This window comes from Rhipicephalus microplus, unplaced genomic scaffold (assembly GCF_043290135.1).
Source record: "Rhipicephalus microplus isolate Deutch F79 unplaced genomic scaffold, USDA_Rmic scaffold_165, whole genome shotgun sequence".
Taxonomy (NCBI): domain Eukaryota; kingdom Metazoa; phylum Arthropoda; class Arachnida; order Ixodida; family Ixodidae; genus Rhipicephalus; species Rhipicephalus microplus.
Genome location: NW_027464736.1, coordinates 1 through 14,393, shown reverse-complemented (window position 1 = coordinate 14,393; position 14,393 = coordinate 1). Strand labels below are relative to the sequence as shown.

General features: G+C 55.2%; 2 non-coding genes and 1 pseudogene across 2 annotated transcripts; all 3 read left to right on the top strand.

The window, feature by feature from the left end:
- Nucleotides 1-3,289: 3,289 nt before the first annotated feature.
- On the top strand, nucleotides 3,290-3,461 carry LOC142791345 (U2 spliceosomal RNA; annotated as a pseudogene).
- Nucleotides 3,462-5,801: 2,340 nt separating this feature from the next.
- LOC142791389 (U2 spliceosomal RNA) lies at nucleotides 5,802-5,993 on the top strand. Its single transcript, XR_012890184.1, has one exon. It is a non-coding gene; the product is annotated as a U2 spliceosomal RNA (small nuclear RNA).
- A 2,341-nt stretch (nucleotides 5,994-8,334) lies between these two features.
- LOC142791321 (U2 spliceosomal RNA) lies at nucleotides 8,335-8,526 on the top strand. Its single transcript, XR_012890158.1, has one exon. It is a non-coding gene; the product is annotated as a U2 spliceosomal RNA (small nuclear RNA).
- Nucleotides 8,527-14,393: the final 5,867 nt, after the last annotated feature.

Genomic DNA, 14,393 nt, shown 5'->3' with positions numbered 1-14,393 from the left:
GTCCACCACCACGGTGATGACTTTGTACCAACCCGCACGTCAAGACACACAGAGAGCCGGCTAGACCGCATTTATGTTCCAGACATGCTACTTCCCCTTGTCATCTCGTGCGAGGTCCTCGCTCTGCCGAACACCCTGGTGAAGTCATCGGACCACGCCCCAGTGGTAGTAACCGTGAAAGCGAAGCCGGGTGCCCGGCGGCGTGACGCAGCCTGGCGCCTCGACCCCGTGATCTTGCAAGACGATGAGTGCGTCGCGCGCATTAGGTCTCGGCTGGAAAGTTCGCTCCTGGCTTCCCCCTGCGCATCCCCGGCCGATTGGGACGACCTGAAGGCGACGTGGCGGGAACTCCTGCAGCAGGAGGGTAGCGCACGGAAGAAGCGTTTAACAGCAAGACTGAATGAGATTCTACGCAGAATCCGGATTATCCAAAGTGCTGACGCTCTCACGACTTGCACTCGCGACTACTTGGACTCACTCATGGTCCAACACGACAGGCTGCTCAGTGCGACTGCCAAGGGAACCCGAACGGCGCGAGCCGTCCCGGGCGATCCGTCGGACGCGGACTTGCGCGAGGTCAGTGGGAACGGGTCGCTGCGCATCTCGGAAGTGTTGCGCCCCGACGGCACACTTACTTCAGACCCGGCAGAGATCGAGGCCACATTTCGCGACCACTTCAAGGTGGCCTTTAGCGAACCCGACCCGAGCGAAGTGCAGCCCGACCCCGCCCTCGACAAGGCCTTATTCAAGAACCTCCGACGCCTCGAAGTCGACGAATGCGAGACCCTATGCGCTCCCGCTTCACTCGACGAACTCCGCCAGGCAATCAGGTCAATGTCGCCCAACTCGGCGCCAGGCATCGATGGCCTGACAGCGGGGTTCTACATGACCTTTTTTGACGTCCTTGGCCCCCCCCTTCTGCATATCGTCAACCTGGTACTGGGGGAGCGTGCAAAGCCGGCCTCCTTCGGTGCGGGACGGATCGTCCTGATCCTTAAAGACGGTGCGCCCCCGAACGACCCGTCATCTTGGCGCCCGATCACCCTACTTAATGTAGATTATAAGATCGTGGCGGCCATAGTAAACAACAGAACGAAGGTTTTCCTGCCGGACTTGATCGCTCCGCACCAGTCCTGCGCTGTCCCTGGCCGCTCTATGTACACCAACCTAACGTTGACCAGGGACGTGTTCGAGTATGCCTCCTACAAGCGAGTCGCTGGGGCCTTCCTCTCCCTGGACCAGGCTAAGGCCTTTGACAGGGTGAGGCACTCCTACCTGCTTGGAACGCTGGCCGAGTTTGGTTTCCCGGAAGAGTTCGTCGCGGTCATCGCGCTTCTTTACCAGGACCTGCAGTGCTGCGTAGCTGTGAACGGTGCCACGACCGACTCTTTCCCGTACACAAGAGGTATCAGGCAGGGGTGCCCGTTAGGCCCGACCCTTTTCGTCCTTTCCATCGAGCCACTCATAACATCTGTGGCCAGCGACGAACGCATCAGGGGCCTGCCACTAACGGGCCTGGAGGAGTTGAAGATCCTGGCCTTCGCGGACGACCTCTCACTCTTTCTAAGAGATGCACGCAGTCTCGTTCGCTTCCGCCAGGTATTCAGCACCTATGCCGCCGCATCGGGAGCAAGGCTAAACGAAGCCAAGAGTAAGGCCTTGCTCTTTGGCCCTTTTCCGGCTGAGGCTATTGGGACGATCGAGGCTGTCTCTGCTGTGAAAGTCCTGGGAGTGCTATTCACCTGCGAGGGTGTGGCGGCATCCACCTGGCGTAGAGTGATAGACAGGGCCCACCTACTTATTGAACGCGCCAAGCTCTCCGACCTTACCCTGCGTGACAAAGCCGTAGCGGTGAAGACCAGCATCTGCGCCCTCGCCTCCCACGTTAGCCGAGTGACCACCATGCCCACCAGAATTGCGAACCACCTCAACCAGCTCATAACAGCTTTTATGTGGGATGGCAACCCCCCGCCAGTCAAGCGCCACCTTCTGCAGCTCGCACCGAGCGAGGGAGGACTTGGCCTCCCCCATGTCCAGACCACGAGCAAGATCCTCGCCTTGAAGACCGCCCGTGCGCTAGCGCAGAAGAGCGACTATGCGGGCAGGGGTTTACTCCTCTACTGGAGCAGCGTGGGCAACGACTGGCTTGAAGCGGGTGGTCACTCCGGACCCTTTGCCGAGTCGCCCTCCCCCTTTTATAGGGTGGCGGCAGCGACTATGCGTATGCTCGCAAAGGAGGTCCCTGGATGCGAGATCGAGTCCGACCCGCCAGCCAGACTGGTCGAGACACTCACGGCCCACCAGCTCGACGAAGACGACAAGCGACGTGCTAGGCGAGCGATGCGAGAAATCGCTACGTTCAGTCGAGACACCCCCCGTGAGGTCCAAGACTTCCTTTGGAAACGGGCGTGGAACGTCCTCCCCACGAGGCAAAGGTTACACCATTTCGGTATCGTTCCCGACGCCCGCTGCCCGAACTGCCGAGAGACAGAAACACAAGACCACGCGCTCCTAAACTGCCCTGCTGCGAGACCCGTATGGCGCATGATTGCGCAGTGCTTCGGCATCCGCCCTCCGCCAAACCACAGACGCAACAAGGGCACCTTCGCGCGAGTGGTCTTCGCCCTCACTCTCTTTGTGATATGGCAGCGCCGTTCGCTAGCAGAAGCGAGGAGGAAGCCCGTTAGAGCCGCGTACCCCACAGTGAGCCGAATCAAGCGATTGGTGTGGGCGCACCTCTCGGAGGAGTTGGAGGCTAGTGGCGAGGAATCCTTCCTCCGGCGCTGGCACACCAGATTTTTCTTCCTGCGCAATGGTAAATTAGTGTCCCCCCTAATCCCCTATTAACTACCCCCCAACTCTGTAACCAAGCGGGGCCACCCCCCCCCCCCCTTATAGCACAAGCACAGACATGTAGCCCTTCCCTCGGTCGTAGTTACACTGATATTAAGGCGTGCTCCATGCACGAGGTATCTTCTGGTCCCCCCTGTTAACCGCCCCCCCCCCCCCCGTAGTGTTTATGTTTGTTTGCGGGAGCGCCGCTTATCTTTGTATAAAGTTTCTTTTCGGCATGTAAATACGTAATAGATCATGTGCTTTCATTTCACTGTATCCATTGTCTATGTAAATAGGTTTTGTATATTATATGATTTACTGTACAATACAACTGTGTTCTTCTTGTGCCCAAATTGGGTCAAGTGCTGTCTTGAGTGTCATTACAGCCGAATTCCTGGCTGGGTATTTGTAAATATTTCTGTTCTGTTGCCGAATGTGTTGAGAGTCTAAATAAACTTCTCTTTGTTGTAGTATCTGTTCTTATCAGCTTAATATCTGATACGGATCCTATTTGGATCCAAGATATTAAACTTATTTTTGTGATGCGGCGGAGTGCTTGAAGCTTGCTTCACCTCCGCCACGGGTTGGCCCGGTATTGCACTACCTCCGGGATCGGCCCACTCACCCCCTGCGGGGTGAGTTCGACAATAAATTCAATGATAGAAGGAGTGTTCGGATTTACCCATGATACCGGGGTAAACGGCGTGGGTGCGTCGAGTGTCCGAGACGGTGGCGGCACGCCGCCCCGGCTGACGCGGTATTCGCGTGCAGGGAGTGCGCTAGCTGTGTTTACACTTACGATTGCTCTGGGAAAATAAATGTTTCCGTGTGTATTTCATATATGGAGGGTCTCTTTTATTTTGTTATGTTCACACGTACATACTCAAGTTTCTTATTTTTTTTAACATTCCTACTCATATTAATAAAACTATTGAGGAAATTATCATTACTGTTTCGGAGGAAAGCTAGAAGTGTGTATACGATGTGTATGCATGTGCGATGTGTATGTATGTATGTGTGTAGAAGTGTGTATGTATGTGCCAAGCTATTTCCGCTTTTCGAATTCACCCGTTTCGCAACGAAAAATAAAAAAGCCTCTAGAAAATGGGGTTTGGTTGGTGTTTCTGTTTACAGTTGCAGTGGCAAGCGAAGGCATTTTTATTTCACATCTTCACGCGGCGTCTGAACCTGAAGACGCGTGCTCTCGCCACGTCTACGCATCTACACTATTCCCCATCACAAATTAAAATCGCAAAGAACGCCACAGGACCCACTCCGCACACACCTGCTGTACGGTGGAGCGGCAAAGCCCCGATGTGCTTTTCCTATGTCCACTGACCTTTGGGGTTTGACGTCCCAAAACCACCATATGATTATGGGAAAATTTCGACCACCTGGGGTTCTTTCACGTGCACCCTAATCTGAGCACAGGGAAATGCAGCCGCCGCGGCCGGGATTCGATCCCACCACCTGCGGGTCAGCAGCCGAGTACCTTACGGCCATCAGACCACCACGGCGGGCATCGCCTTGTTGATCAAACACTTCATTTCTGAACACCATCTCATACCAGCTCATCCACCGTTGGCTCTCGTTAATTACAACGAACATCCTCGCACGCTCACCTCAATGGAATTGCCAGTTGCTGGAAGTTCCAAGGAAATTGCGCACTAGACGTACGGACGCACCACGCACGTACCTGAAGCGACGTGGACCCCAGGACGCGTGAGATCACGCCCCGGGCGCGCTTTGCCTCCGTACCCACTCGTCACTCCTCACAGCTTCACTAAGCCGAGTATGTAGAAGTCGAAGAAGCAGAACAACAAACCAGCCAATCCCCCACAGTGGGTGTGAGCCACAAGTGAAGGTCAACAAAAACAAGCAACACCAGCGAGCGCAGTGACGAAGCTATCGTAATGGGGCGAAATAATCCACGAATATGGCTGCACGTTGACGCACGGTCGCATTTGTGCAACCACCCGTGTCTCCCGAAGACCGTCTGTCGCGAGTCTTCGACGAAAAGCGCAGGCGAGTACTTCTCCACTGATTTCCGCGACCACTTGACGACCGCCTTCGGCCGCCTCATGTCCGTCCGGCACGATCGACGGAGCGCCGCACCAGCGCCTCGTACACGCCACCATAGCACTCCTACCCCTCGGAATCAGCAAAACTCGGACGTTTTCGACCACGACAGACAGAACCTGCCGGCCCGTTGAACGCTTGAACGACATCGCAGCGGCAAGTCGCACACTCACGTTCCGTCACCCTCTGCCACATGATCCTTCATTCACCGGCTTCACAACCAACCCACGCGGTAGACGTTTCGCACGCATTCCCGGGTCTGCCTTTCACGGCAGGACCTTCGTCGACCTCGGTGCGGTGTTCCGACACGTCGGAACTTGCAAGGCATATGTTGAGCGTGCTGAAGCAGCCAAAGGCACCACCTTTTCACCTTTTTGCCGATGATTGTGGGCGTCGTTGCAGAGGCGTTGCTTGGGCAGCCGGCGTAGAAGCCATGTTGGATGGGTGACGTATTCACATTTTGCACAATCATTTTTTTTTTTTTTCCTTCCAGACTTTGGTGCTCGAGTTGGACATGTACACTATGCATCAGTTTTTAAAACAAGTGCTGTAGCATCTCTCGCGACATGCCTGATAATGTTCGCCGGCAAGCATTTGGTGTGACGTCATGGGCGCATAGAGAGTACGCATGCAAGCAAGCACGCGTGGCTTCGACCTCTGGGAAAAAGAAGGTTTCAGTTTTAACATGTTTGTAAGCGAAACTAGAAACTTCAAGCGGACTGGGGATAAAAGCAATGCCGTGAAGCCAGCGCTGCCGCTGTCGGTGCACAATGCTGGTTGTGCATGGGTGGACGTCGGAATTGCTTTGCTACTGTTTGCCCGGCTTTTGGCCAGAACTAAGTACGAGGTGTGAAAGAATGGATTTTAATTACGTGCTAATGAATTGCATCGCTTCTCGGCCTTTTGGCTAAGATCAAAGTGTAGTATCTGTTCTTATCAGCTTAATATCTGATACGGATCCTATTTGGATCCAAGATATTAAACTTATTTTTGTGATGCGGCGGAGTGCTTGAAGCTTGCTTCACCTCCGCCACGGGTTGGCCCGGTATTGCACTACCTCCGGGATCGGCCCACTCACCCCCTGCGGGGTGAGTTCGACAATAAATTCAATGATAGAAGGAGTGTTCGGATTTACCCATGATACCGGGGTAAACGGCGTGGGTGCGTCGAGTGTCCGAGACGGTGGCGGCACGCCGCCCCGGCTGACGCGGTATTCGCGTGCAGGGAGTGCGCTAGCTGTGTTTACACTTACGATTGCTCTGGGAAAATAAATGTTTCCGTGTGTATTTCATATATGGAGGGTCTCTTTTATTTTGTTATGTTCACACGTACATACTCAAGTTTCTTATTTTTTTTAACATTCCTACTCATATTAATAAAACTATTGAGGAAATTATCATTACTGTTTCGGAGGAAAGCTAGAAGTGTGTATACGATGTGTATGCATGTGCGATGTGTATGTATGTATGTGTGTAGAAGTGTGTATGTATGTGCCAAGCTATTTCCGCTTTTCGAATTCACCCGTTTCGCAACGAAAAATAAAAAAGCCTCTAGAAAATGGGGTTTGGTTGGTGTTTCTGTTTACAGTTGCAGTGGCAAGCGAAGGCATTTTTATTTCACATCTTCACGCGGCGTCTGAACCTGAAGACGCGTGCTCTCGCCACGTCTACGCATCTACACTATTCCCCATCACAAATTAAAATCGCAAAGAACGCCACAGGACCCACTCCGCACACACCTGCTGTACGGTGGAGCGGCAAAGCCCCGATGTGCTTTTCCTATGTCCACTGACCTTTGGGGTTTGACGTCCCAAAACCACCATATGATTATGGGAAAATTTCGACCACCTGGGGTTCTTTCACGTGCACCCTAATCTGAGCACAGGGAAATGCAGCCGCCGCGGCCGGGATTCGATCCCACCACCTGCGGGTCAGCAGCCGAGTACCTTACGGCCATCAGACCACCACGGCGGGCATCGCCTTGTTGATCAAACACTTCATTTCTGAACACCATCTCATACCAGCTCATCCACCGTTGGCTCTCGTTAATTACAACGAACATCCTCGCACGCTCACCTCAATGGAATTGCCAGTTGCTGGAAGTTCCAAGGAAATTGCGCACTAGACGTACGGACGCACCACGCACGTACCTGAAGCGACGTGGACCCCAGGACGCGTGAGATCACGCCCCGGGCGCGCTTTGCCTCCGTACCCACTCGTCACTCCTCACAGCTTCACTAAGCCGAGTATGTAGAAGTCGAAGAAGCAGAACAACAAACCAGCCAATCCCCCACAGTGGGTGTGAGCCACAAGTGAAGGTCAACAAAAACAAGCAACACCAGCGAGCGCAGTGACGAAGCTATCGTAATGGGGCGAAATAATCCACGAATATGGCTGCACGTTGACGCACGGTCGCATTTGTGCAACCACCCGTGTCTCCCGAAGACCGTCTGTCGCGAGTCTTCGACGAAAAGCGCAGGCGAGTACTTCTCCACTGATTTCCGCGACCACTTGACGACCGCCTTCGGCCGCCTCATGTCCGTCCGGCACGATCGACGGAGCGCCGCACCAGCGCCTCGTACACGCCACCATAGCACTCCTACCCCTCGGAATCAGCAAAACTCGGACGTTTTCGACCACGACAGACAGAACCTGCCGGCCCGTTGAACGCTTGAACGACATCGCAGCGGCAAGTCGCACACTCACGTTCCGTCACCCTCTGCCACATGATCCTTCATTCACCGGCTTCACAACCAACCCACGCGGTAGACGTTTCGCACGCATTCCCGGGTCTGCCTTTCACGGCAGGACCTTCGTCGACCTCGGTGCGGTGTTCCGACACGTCGGAACTTGCAAGGCATATGTTGAGCGTGCTGAAGCAGCCAAAGGCACCACCTTTTCACCTTTTTGCCGATGATTGTGGGCGTCGTTGCAGAGGCGTTGCTTGGGCAGCCGGCGTAGAAGCCATGTTGGATGGGTGACGTATTCACATTTTGCACAATCATTTTTTTTTTTTTTTCCTTCCAGACTTTGGTGCTCGAGTTGGACATGTACACTATGCATCAGTTTTTAAAACAAGTGCTGTAGCATCTCTCGCGACATGCCTGATAATGTTCGCCGGCAAGCATTTGGTGTGACGTCATGGGCGCATAGAGAGTACGCATGCAAGCAAGCACGCGTGGCTTCGACCTCTGGGAAAAAGAAGGTTTCAGTTTTAACATGTTTGTAAGCGAAACTAGAAACTTCAAGCGGACTGGGGATAAAAGCAATGCCGTGAAGCCAGCGCTGCCGCTGTCGGTGCACAATGCTGGTTGTGCATGGGTGGACGTCGGAATTGCTTTGCTACTGTTTGCCCGGCTTTTGGCCAGAACTAAGTACGAGGTGTGAAAGAATGGATTTTAATTACGTGCTAATGAATTGCATCGCTTCTCGGCCTTTTGGCTAAGATCAAAGTGTAGTATCTGTTCTTATCAGCTTAATATCTGATACGGATCCTATTTGGATCCAAGATATTAAACTTATTTTTGTGATGCGGCGGAGTGCTTGAAGCTTGCTTCACCTCCGCCACGGGTTGGCCCGGTATTGCACTACCTCCGGGATCGGCCCACTCACCCCCTGCGGGGTGAGTTCGACAATAAATTCAATGATAGAAGGAGTGTTCGGATTTACCCATGATACCGGGGTAAACGGCGTGGGTGCGTCGAGTGTCCGAGACGGTGGCGGCACGCCGCCCCGGCTGACGCGGTATTCGCGTGCAGGGAGTGCGCTAGCTGTGTTTACACTTACGATTGCTCTGGGAAAATAAATGTTTCCGTGTGTATTTCATATATGGAGGGTCTCTTTTATTTTGTTATGTTCACACGTACATACTCAAGTTTCTTATTTTTTTTAACATTCCTACTCATATTAATAAAACTATTGAGGAAATTATCATTACTGTTTCGGAGGAAAGCTAGAAGTGTGTATACGATGTGTATGCATGTGCGATGTGTATGTATGTATGTGTGTAGAAGTGTGTATGTATGTGCCAAGCTATTTCCGCTTTTCGAATTCACCCGTTTCGCAACGAAAAATAAAAAAGCCTCTAGAAAATGGGGTTTGGTTGGTGTTTCTGTTTACAGTTGCAGTGGCAAGCGAAGGCATTTTTATTTCACATCTTCACGCGGCGTCTGAACCTGAAGACGCGTGCTCTCGCCACGTCTACGCATCTACACTATTCCCCATCACAAATTAAAATCGCAAAGAACGCCACAGGACCCACTCCGCACACACCTGCTGTACGGTGGAGCGGCAAAGCCCCGATGTGCTTTTCCTATGTCCACTGACCTTTGGGGTTTGACGTCCCAAAACCACCATATGATTATGGGAAAATTTCGACCACCTGGGGTTCTTTCACGTGCACCCTAATCTGAGCACAGGGAAATGCAGCCGCCGCGGCCGGGATTCGATCCCACCACCTGCGGGTCAGCAGCCGAGTACCTTACGGCCATCAGACCACCACGGCGGGCATCGCCTTGTTGATCAAACACTTCATTTCTGAACACCATCTCATACCAGCTCATCCACCGTTGGCTCTCGTTAATTACAACGAACATCCTCGCACGCTCACCTCAATGGAATTGCCAGTTGCTGGAAGTTCCAAGGAAATTGCGCACTAGACGTACGGACGCACCACGCACGTACCTGAAGCGACGTGGACCCCAGGACGCGTGAGATCACGCCCCGGGCGCGCTTTGCCTCCGTACCCACTCGTCACTCCTCACAGCTTCACTAAGCCGAGTATGTAGAAGTCGAAGAAGCAGAACAACAAACCAGCCAATCCCCCACAGTGGGTGTGAGCCACAAGTGAAGGTCAACAAAAACAAGCAACACCAGCGAGCGCAGTGACGAAGCTATCGTAATGGGGCGAAATAATCCACGAATATGGCTGCACGTTGACGCACGGTCGCATTTGTGCAACCACCCGTGTCTCCCGAAGACCGTCTGTCGCGAGTCTTCGACGAAAAGCGCAGGCGAGTACTTCTCCACTGATTTCCGCGACCACTTGACGACCGCCTTCGGCCGCCTCATGTCCGTCCGGCACGATCGACGGAGCGCCGCACCAGCGCCTCGTACACGCCACCATAGCACTCCTACCCCTCGGAATCAGCAAAACTCGGACGTTTTCGACCACGACAGACAGAACCTGCCGGCCCGTTGAACGCTTGAACGACATCGCAGCGGCAAGTCGCACACTCACGTTCCGTCACCCTCTGCCACATGATCCTTCATTCACCGGCTTCACAACCAACCCACGCGGTAGACGTTTCGCACGCATTCCCGGGTCTGCCTTTCACGGCAGGACCTTCGTCGACCTCGGTGCGGTGTTCCGACACGTCGGAACTTGCAAGGCATATGTTGAGCGTGCTGAAGCAGCCAAAGGCACCACCTTTTCACCTTTTTGCCGATGATTGTGGGCGTCGTTGCAGAGGCGTTGCTTGGGCAGCCGGCGTAGAAGCCATGTTGGATGGGTGACGTATTCACATTTTGCACAATCATTTTTTTTTTTTTTTTCCTTCCAGACTTTGGTGCTCGAGTTGGACATGTACACTATGCATCAGTTTTTAAAACAAGTGCTGTAGCATCTCTCGCGACATGCCTGATAATGTTCGCCGGCAAGCATTTGGTGTGACGTCATGGGCGCATAGAGAGTACGCATGCAAGCAAGCACGCGTGGCTTCGACCTCTGGGAAAAAGAAGGTTTCAGTTTTAACATGTTTGTAAGCGAAACTAGAAACTTCAAGCGGACTGGGGATAAAAGCAATGCCGTGAAGCCAGCGCTGCCGCTGTCGGTGCACAATGCTGGTTGTGCATGGGTGGACGTCGGAATTGCTTTGCTACTGTTTGCCCGGCTTTTGGCCAGAACTAAGTACGAGGTGTGAAAGAATGGATTTTAATTACGTGCTAATGAATTGCATCGCTTCTCGGCCTTTTGGCTAAGATCAAGGGTCGTGTAAGCAGTTGCCTCGCGCGAGTCACTACGTCGGACCCGGGGTCACGTCACGCTGACGTCATCCCCGGGGTTCAAGCCTCCAAGAATAGCCTGCGTGGCGTTGCCGTCTCCGACGTGCGACCGCTGCCCCTGGGTTTCGGGCCTTCCCGCCCGGTGCCCGCCTGTTCCATGCCGGAAGGAGCAAGGTCCCCGGTCCACGCCCGCCGTCCCGGAGCCCCCCTGCTGCCTACCGGCCGCCTCCTGATCCTGCGCGGCGCCCGCCTCGGCTGAGCCGCTACTACCAGTGTGCAGCGCGCCTGCACGACACAAGTTTCCACCAGTCACGCCCCCTTCCACCGGCGACAACGCCCTCAGAATGGCGGCCACATCCGATTTACCTGTGAGAGAAAACTGTTTCCTGTTTACGGCGCCGGATGGCGACGTTTCTCTTGATGACTTGATCGATGCAGTCGAAGTAGTTGCAGGCGATGATAGTGTGTTCGTGTTGCAGCATATGGGCGGTGCCAAGTTTCTCGTATGCACCCGTAACGCCAGTCAGGCAACTAAGTTAATGGTGGCTGAGGGTTTCCGGGTGAATGGCATAAGCGTACCGGTTGAGGCCGTAGGGCCGCCGGTCACGTATGTAAACGCCTACCGGTACCCAGCCTATATGCCCGACGAGATACTTGGCAACGCCCTGGCGCAGTATGGTAAGGTGCGGGGCATTTCGTTTGCTACTGTGGCCTCCCGTCAAAATAAGTTAAACGGCGTCAGGGTCGTTAAAATCGAAATGAGCAAACCGGTGCCCAACTTTGCGACCATTGCGGGGCACCGTGTCATGTTCGAATACCGAGGCATGAGGCGGGTGTGCGCACGATGCAGCGAGGTGGGCCATATGGCGACCGCGTGCTCCGCACCTTACTGCAAACGATGTGGAATTTTCGGGCACGACACTGAGGGCTGCTCAGCCGAATGCAAGCGTTGTGGGGGGCAACACGGGACGAGAGATTGTTTTAGGAGGCGCACCTACGCGTCCGCCGCACGCGGTTTCCCCTCAGTGACAAACCTTGAGCCGAACTTAGCGCAGTCGAGCGGCCCCTCAGCACCCAGGCCAGGCGTACTCCACTCGCGCATGCAAGTCTTGACGCCCAGGACCGCGGCTCGCACGCCGCCGACAGCTTCCCCCAGCCGAGACCATGATACGGACAGTAGCTTGCTCGCAAGTGTCCCTGTGACAAATTCACCCGCCAACGAGGAAGAGAGGCCCGAGAGGAATGACGACACCGCCGCCACGTCATCAGAAACAGAGTCGAGTGACCTCGAAACCGTCTCGACACCCTCGGCTCCTTCTACACCGTCCGCCCCCCTGTCGGGCCAGGATGGCTGTCACAGCACTTCAGACACTGCCGCAACAACTGACAGGGATGAGCTTCCCCTCTCCATCTCAAAAGCGCCGGTGAATATGCTCGCCCCAGTGTCCGCTCAGGACTTAGATGACGGCATTAAAGACCCCACACGAGACGACCTGCCCATCGTGAGCCGCGGGTACTACGAGCTTCCGGATGACCGCCACCGCCACGGCGCTCAATCAAACCTGCCGCCCACCTCCCGGCTCCCCCTTGATCACGCGCCGCCCCACTTGAGTCGTAAACCGGACCCGCTTGCGTCACAGCCAGCGCCAGGCCGTGATGAGCGGGCACGCTCTCGCTCGCGCCGACGGCAAGGAGAGGATGATAAGAAGGATCCGAGGGGGAGAGCCACAAGCAGAGAGGCGCGGCAGCGGCGAACCGGGCCGGACGCCAGGAGCAGTGACAGTGACGCCCCCCCGAGGGCGAAGACGCAGAAGCTAGCCCAGAGCACCGCCGGCAAAGGGGAACCGCCCCCTAAAGCCAGCGAGGCGTTTTGATTACCTCGCAACAGATGGCAGCGCAGGCGTAAAGCCAGCGAGGCGTTTTGTTTACCTAGCCACAGATGGCAGCACAGGCGAGCGCGCCGTTTGCTGTTCCCCCCTCGCTGAGCGCTCCACCTCCCGCACACTGATGCCCCCCCCCCCCCCCCCCCCCCCCCCGCTCGCCCTCTAGTTCCCTCGAATGACTGACCAACTCCGCTTCGCTACCTGGAATGTGCGCGGACTCCGCGACAAAACGAAGCAAACCGCGGTCATTTCGTTTGCCCGCTCCCAAGATATTGACCTGCTGTTCGTCCAGGAGGCGAATTTCCGTTCCCCCCTCGACGTCGCGCACTTCCGTAGCCTGTGCCAGGTCGAAGCTTTTTTTTCCTTGACGAGGGCTAAGTCCTGCGGGGTCGGGGTCGTCTTTGTCTCCGGGAGGTTTAGACAAAAGGCTCATTGCGCGTTCGGGGCCGATGGCCGCACGTTGATAGTCGATATTTTCATCGATGGGCAGAAAGTCCGGTTCGTCAACGTGTACGCGCCTGTCACGAGATCGGAGACCAATCCCTTCTTCAGGGAGCTTGGAGAGTTCCTGCTAGCCCCCCTCCCGCATGTGGTCCTGGGAGACTTCAACTGTGTGGTAGACGCTACGAGGGATATCCGGGGACCGGGTCGCGGTGGCTCAGCCTACCACGCAAAAGAACTCATCAGGGTGCTCCGCTGCCTGCGACTTTCCGACGCATGGGTCGTCCTCCACGACGACGATTTCGGCCCCACCCGAGTGTCAAAGGCCACCGCTAGCCGGCTCGACCGTGCCTACTTACCAGAGTTCCTACTGCCCTCCCTAGCAGCGTGTGAGGTGCTCCCGCTACCATCTGCTTTGACTCGTCTCTCTGACCACGCGCCACTGTTAACCACAGTCCGTGCAAAGCCTGGCCCCAAATCGAATGATATGTCGTGGCGCCTGGATTCGGCACTACTGAAGGATCCAGTGTCCGTTCCACAGATCCAGGCACGCATAGAGGCCTCGATCAGAGCGACCTCCCGCATAACACCGACTACCTGGGACGACCTCAAGGCGGCATGGAAGGCTCTTCTCCAAGAAGAAGGTAGTGAAAGAAGAAAGCGCATGACGTCCGAGATGAATGAGATACTGCGCAGAATGCGTATCATTCAGAGTGCGGACATCCTCACCACCTGTACACGAGATTACCTCTCCTCCCTTAAGGTGCAGTACGAAAGACTACTTCGGGCGGCTAACGGCGAAAGATGTGCGACTCGGGCCGCCTCCGATGAACAGTCAGAGGCCGCCCCGCGCGAAGTACGCGGAAACGGCTCGGTACGCATAGTGGAAGTCATGCGCCCCGACGGTACGCTCACGAAGGACCCGACCGAGATCGAGGCGACTTTCTTGCAGCACTTTGAGTCAGCGTTCCGCGAGCCGGACCCCACGACGACCCTCTCGGTGCCAGCGTGCCTGTCGGAGTTGTACAAATCCCTAAAGTGCCTGGAAGAAGATCAGGGCTCGACCATGTGTGGCGCAGCCACGTTAGAGGAGTTGAGGGCCGCGATCGAGCAAATGCCACCGAACTCGGCCCCCGGCGCGGACGGCCTCACC